Source organism: Scomber japonicus, chromosome 2 (assembly GCF_027409825.1).
Source record: "Scomber japonicus isolate fScoJap1 chromosome 2, fScoJap1.pri, whole genome shotgun sequence".
Classification (NCBI taxonomy): Eukaryota; Metazoa; Chordata; class Actinopteri; order Scombriformes; family Scombridae; genus Scomber; species Scomber japonicus.
In genome coordinates, this window is record NC_070579.1 from 5,383,667 (window position 1) to 5,389,199 (window position 5,533).

The following is a 5,533-nucleotide window of genomic DNA, read 5'->3' on the forward strand; positions in this document are numbered from 1 at the left end:
TGCGTCACCAGGAAGGAAAGCCCCAAAACCCGCTAATGAAAAACATCCTAAAGCAAATAGAAGAGCTGCTTTATAATCAATAACTAAATAAAAAGCTAACCAGAGTCACTTTGGTTTAATTTAACTGGAGTTTCTTTACATTTTTAAACGTTGGACGTCGAGTTTAAATTGACTGCGCATTATGGAGAACAGCTAGGCTACTTCCTGAAACTACTTGTCGGCGTCGATCCTTATAACTGAAACATATGAAACATTTCTGAGACTAAAAACCTCTTTGAACTCACCTTTGAGAAGTCTTCTTTAGCTGTGACCAGATAACAGCGATATACACTCGGAACAAGCGGCCTGTCGGAGCTCATTGCGCAGAGTTCAGTGTATTTCTATTTACCGAGCTCGGTCCAGACTGGAGTAACGTTCACGGTTCAAACTTGCTCCACGGTGTCTCATATATGTTAAATAGTGATATTCACATTAATTTTACAGAAAATGCCGAATTAAATTATAGTTTAAGAAAAAATAGGCCGGAGCTCGACCAAACACTTCCCACAGTTCCGCTTCCTTAAGCGCCCCCTAGTGGGGCTTTAGATTAAATCAAAAGTTAAATAAACGTACCGAAGCACGTGGCATTGCAAAGTACTTCTGACAGCTGATACAAAAGTTATTAATAACGTTACTATCTGCGACAGAAGAGAAACCCTGTTCATCAATAATAATATAAAATAATAATGCATTATTGATAAACAGGGTTAAAAGAAAAATTAAAACGTACCTGTGACAAATACAGCAGAGTAGAAAACACTCAGGGACGCCACAAATAACATCTTCATTATCGAATTAAAGCAAGGAATCTTGAAATGTTCATGGCATGTCGCGGGTCTCATCCTGAGGCTGGATAGCAATAAGATATGCTCCGAGTCTGTTTTTTATACCATGTCTGCATCGGCGGAGACCCCATCACGTGACCTAGTAATAGCTAATCAAAGTCCACCCACTTGATGCTGATGCAACTACAATGCTACTTCAGACATTATAGTGTTCCAGATGTTCACAATTTTCACCTCAAAATTGGACTTCAGTGAATTTGAATCGAATACCCCTGGTTTAGAGTAGAGTATAGTTAGTACAACAATGAAGTTAAAATATACAGCAAACAGGAAATGTATCAATGTCACAAAAGAATCTAGTAACTATAATAACTATGAATAGACACTGGAGAGAATTTGGAAAATATATTATTATATTTTGGGGAAAAACAACAATTTAATAATACCTAAAATATTAATTACAACAAAAACAGTTATACTGGTACACATAATGACAGCAATGGTGACAAAGGGGAGGACAAATATATAAAGTGCATATATTTACAGCAGAAGAACACACGAACACACACACACACACACAGGAAGTGGAAGAACACTTTTTGGTTCTTTACAGAGCTATGGTGAAATCATGATTTAACCGTTATCTACTTTAGGACCACATATGAAAGTGGCTCAAACGGGAACTAAAAATATTTGTGCTTCCGTTGCTGTTATGAGTCACATAAAAAATAAAACATTTAAAAAACAATTGTGCCCGCAGTCTGAATGTCGTCACCACATTCAACACCTGAGTAGATCTGAGTGTGTGGGCTCTGTCATCTCTGATCATGTGATATGATCGATGGATGCAGAGACGACAGTGTGTTCAGAGTGACAAAACAAAACCTGAGCTTATTTCAGAAATAAATAAATATGATATAGGTTTGAATATTCACTTCTGTCTATCTAATGGCAGTCTCTTACAGTCAGACCTGCAGCTGGATGAGTTGATCCTAATTAGAAAATTTAAAAATGTAGTGAAGGGTTTTGTAGTGACTAGTCCTAAACTTAAAGCCACTACTGGCTGCTAATGGTTAGATTTTCCGACGTGCACTCAATACGCAGACTACTTAACTTGTTGATAAATTATTTATTGGTCGTTTAAACACAACGCTTAGTTTTAGTTTGTTTGCTCTTAATACAAAACCCCCAAAAACCCCTGACCCTTTAAAAATAAATCAGTGCGCACCCCCTGCTGTTTGGGAGGAGCACCATACTCAAATTCATACCTGGCTCCTACAGGTTTAAAGGCAAATACAACTCCAATGAATAATGGCTTCTTTGGTCAGATCTGTTTCCTCCTGTCTGTTTTTAGGAATGAGACTCTGGGAGTTGCTTCTGTATATTTATTTTTTGTTTGTATCGCTGCCATCTTGGCCAGAGTTCCCTTAAAAGAAAAGAGATCTTGTATCTGAAAAATCGCTCCGGGTGCCTACAGAAGGTTTTACTGTTGTTAAAAGAGGATGCAATCTGACACCAAGCCCTATTGTATCTGTAAACCGACCGTTCATCGCTGCTTGCAGCTTTAATTATCATTAGTATTATTATTATCATCATCATTACTGCACTTTCCACTTTGCTTATTAATTGATCAAAGTTATTGATTGTGCATGAGGCTCCTGCTGATGTTTGATCCAGACTGAGTGAGATGAGTCTAAAAAACAGTTTCTCTATGTTTTGCCAGTCATAAAAATCTACTCTATAGTTACATAAAGATGTACATTAGGCACAGAGTCATTAGTAAAAGAAGAACAGTCAAACAAGTCACTGAAGAATAGAAGTTAAAAAGAAATGGACAATAAACTGTTGACATTCATTGTTCAAACTACTGGCAGCATTAAAAATTATTCTACATACTTGTGATTGAAAAATTCATTGTTTGACTAATTTGGAGACTAGATAGAAAGACTCTGTTCCCTCAAACATACCAGATGTTAACGGTTTCTTTAACACTCTCTATACACAACTTCCTGTTCTTTTTTAAGGCCATTTTCCACTCTCTTCTCTTCTACGTGGTTCATCAGGTTTTTCAGCTCAACTTTGTTTGGCTCCGTCTGTCCTTCTCCTTCTCCTTCTCTTCCCATGCATCGTCCGAGCATCATCCTAAAGTTTTCTGAGACAACATGACAACCAGTTAGTGACACACTGAGCTTTTACAATTTAAGGATGTTTGACTTTCTAGCAGTGAATGAGGTTGACTCTGTGATCACTGGCTGAGTTTACACGTTGATAGTGTGATTATTTATCTGGTTTCTGAGACCATAGCTGCATCTTTCAGCTCAGTGAAGCCAACAGGACAATCAAAAATAAAATTAAAAAGATGCTCAATTGACCTAGAAGAGGTTCAAACGAGAGCCGCCTTCCTTTTCCAGAAGTCTTTTAATAAATATCAGAGAACAGACACTCTACTCTTCTACTTCTGTGTCTACCACATACACCTCATCACACAGGAGGTTTTTTTATTGATTATATTGATTATATCAGTTACGTATCCCGCTGCAGCCATCTCCCACTGTATCTGAACAAATACCGGCTTGGTCTGCGAAGGTCCCTTAAGTTTTCCCTGAACCTCTGCCGACGACCATACGGCAAGGAGGCAGCTTGTCTCCTCGTCAGACCATTGCTGTTTAGATGCGTCCATGGCTTCACTCTTCATTGGCGTTTTAAAAATGGTGCTTCGTGCGGCCCTGTTTATTGTTGTTGGTCAATAACCCTGCCCCCTGACATAACCGGTTCTTTCCTCTAGTCCAGCACAGAACTGATGCCACTCTGGAACCGGTTTTTCTGGCTGAGAGCCAGTTCTTTGCCTGCTGTAACAGGAAAGTCAGTTCTAAATCCAGCACTGGCCCCGAACCAGCACTGGAACTGCTTTGGTGGAAAAGTGTGTCATTGACTCTCCCTGCTGGAGTTCCCCACCAGAGGGGCTCTCTACAACCCTGAATCTGTGAGTGAAGCGACACAGCAGCCTGTGTGCAAACTCTAATCTGTTCACATGGACATGGAAATAAAAATTAAAAACCCCCAAGAGGTTCCTCAACAAGTACTCATTGCTGTCGCTTCCTGTGTGTCCATACACAAAGAAATATGGATGTAGCCTGAGTTGAATCTGTTTCTGGACAGAGACCCCTGACTCACAACTATGATCACATACCAAGGCTTTAAATGTTGATATTAAAAAGCTGTGGATAAGTTAAATGTGTGACTTACCGTTACATCTGTAGATCAGAGCTCCAATGACCAAGATGACAGTCACAGTCACAATGGGAATGACACTGCCATGGATGGCCGTAGAGAGTTTACCAACTGAAAGGACATTATTCAATTTAGTTTAGGGTCCATTATCTGAGCTAATCCACTTATCAAGCTGTCAATAGTCTCTACAGGGAAGCAGAAAGTAGTTTCACTTAAAACTGTGGACAGTAAAGTCTAAATTCTCTAACACGCCTCAGTTTTGAAAGCAATGAGGCCAATTCACAGACAATGTATTGCGGACGCTGATAGCACCATGAAATGTGCATCATTAAAACAATCGGTGCTGTCTGGAGGTTCACTAAAAGATATTCATGTTTGTGTTGCGTCTGTTTGAGAGTGGAGCTGTTTCTAGTGTTTCAGGCTTTTCTCCACATAACGAAACCTGCGGGGATCATAAAAGCCTCAAATTGTGAGTTTTTACTTAGCAGATGTGTACACACGCGCACACACACACACCTCTCCACAATCACAAAACAACTTAGAGTTAACCATTTTGATTTTGTTTGTTGCGATCAAAAATGTTTGATTTTGTGGCACGTTTTCTCAAGTTTTGTGGGTTTTTTACAGTAAAATTGTGGGAAGTCCTCAGCACCTCAGGCTTCATCCATAATTTCTTTTCAACGGTCTGGTTTAAAGAAAAGTTTTAGTGAATCCAAGCCTTGCTGGTGGTCGATATTAGTGTATAAAGAGTCAATGTCTAAAAAGTAAACATGACTACATCTGGCTCAGTTAGTGGTAGTTCATTCAGGAACATTTAAAAACAGAGCCGTCTTAATAAAAAGGCTCTTATTTTGATAAATTTACAAATAAATATATTGCTGCTTCACTTTCTTACCTACCTGCTAGCATTACCATGCTAATAATAGTAAAAAAAATAAAATCTCATAAGACTTCAAAGCACAAAAGTCAAAGTTATGATTGTGAGATATCGCTTAAATAAGCGTGTTAACGCACTTTAACTTCATGAGTTGTGTAAAAATGTGCAGCTGAATGTCTTGATTGTAGATATTACATGGAGGCCCACAATCATTCCTATAATTCTCACAGTGTAATAATGAAATGTGTTAAAGCAACTGCACAAGAACATCTTCAAGTCATTTACCAGGTTGGTCTGGCTCGGTAGGCACTGGAGCTGGAGTTGTCTTCAAGTCATCTTCGGGTCGGTCAGTTTGGACTTTTTTTCCCACTTTAAAAAAAAAAAAAAAAAAGAGAGAAAATTGTGCAAAAGGACTTGTAAAGAAGACTAATTTTCCCAAATGATTCACAACTTAAATTAAGACAACATTTTCAGATCAACCAGGACGTTGAGCAAACTTACCAACTCGGAGGGTTATATAATGGTCGGCATCCCGTTTCTTAACGTAGCACCTGTACGTTCCGTTGTCAGACCAGCGGACAGGAGAAAGTTTCAGCGTTGC

The 5,533-nt window shown here is 38.9% G+C and overlaps 1 long non-coding RNA gene across 1 annotated transcript; it reads right to left on the reverse strand.

Annotated features, from left to right (window-relative positions):
- Nucleotides 1-2,874: 2,874 nt before the first annotated feature.
- Nucleotides 2,875-5,232, reverse strand: LOC128380659 (uncharacterized). Its single transcript, XR_008323492.1, has 3 exons — nt 5,218-5,232; nt 4,071-4,166; nt 2,875-2,976 (listed from the first exon to the last, which is right to left on the reverse strand). It is a non-coding gene; the product is annotated as an uncharacterized LOC128380659 (long non-coding RNA).
- Nucleotides 5,233-5,533: the final 301 nt, after the last annotated feature.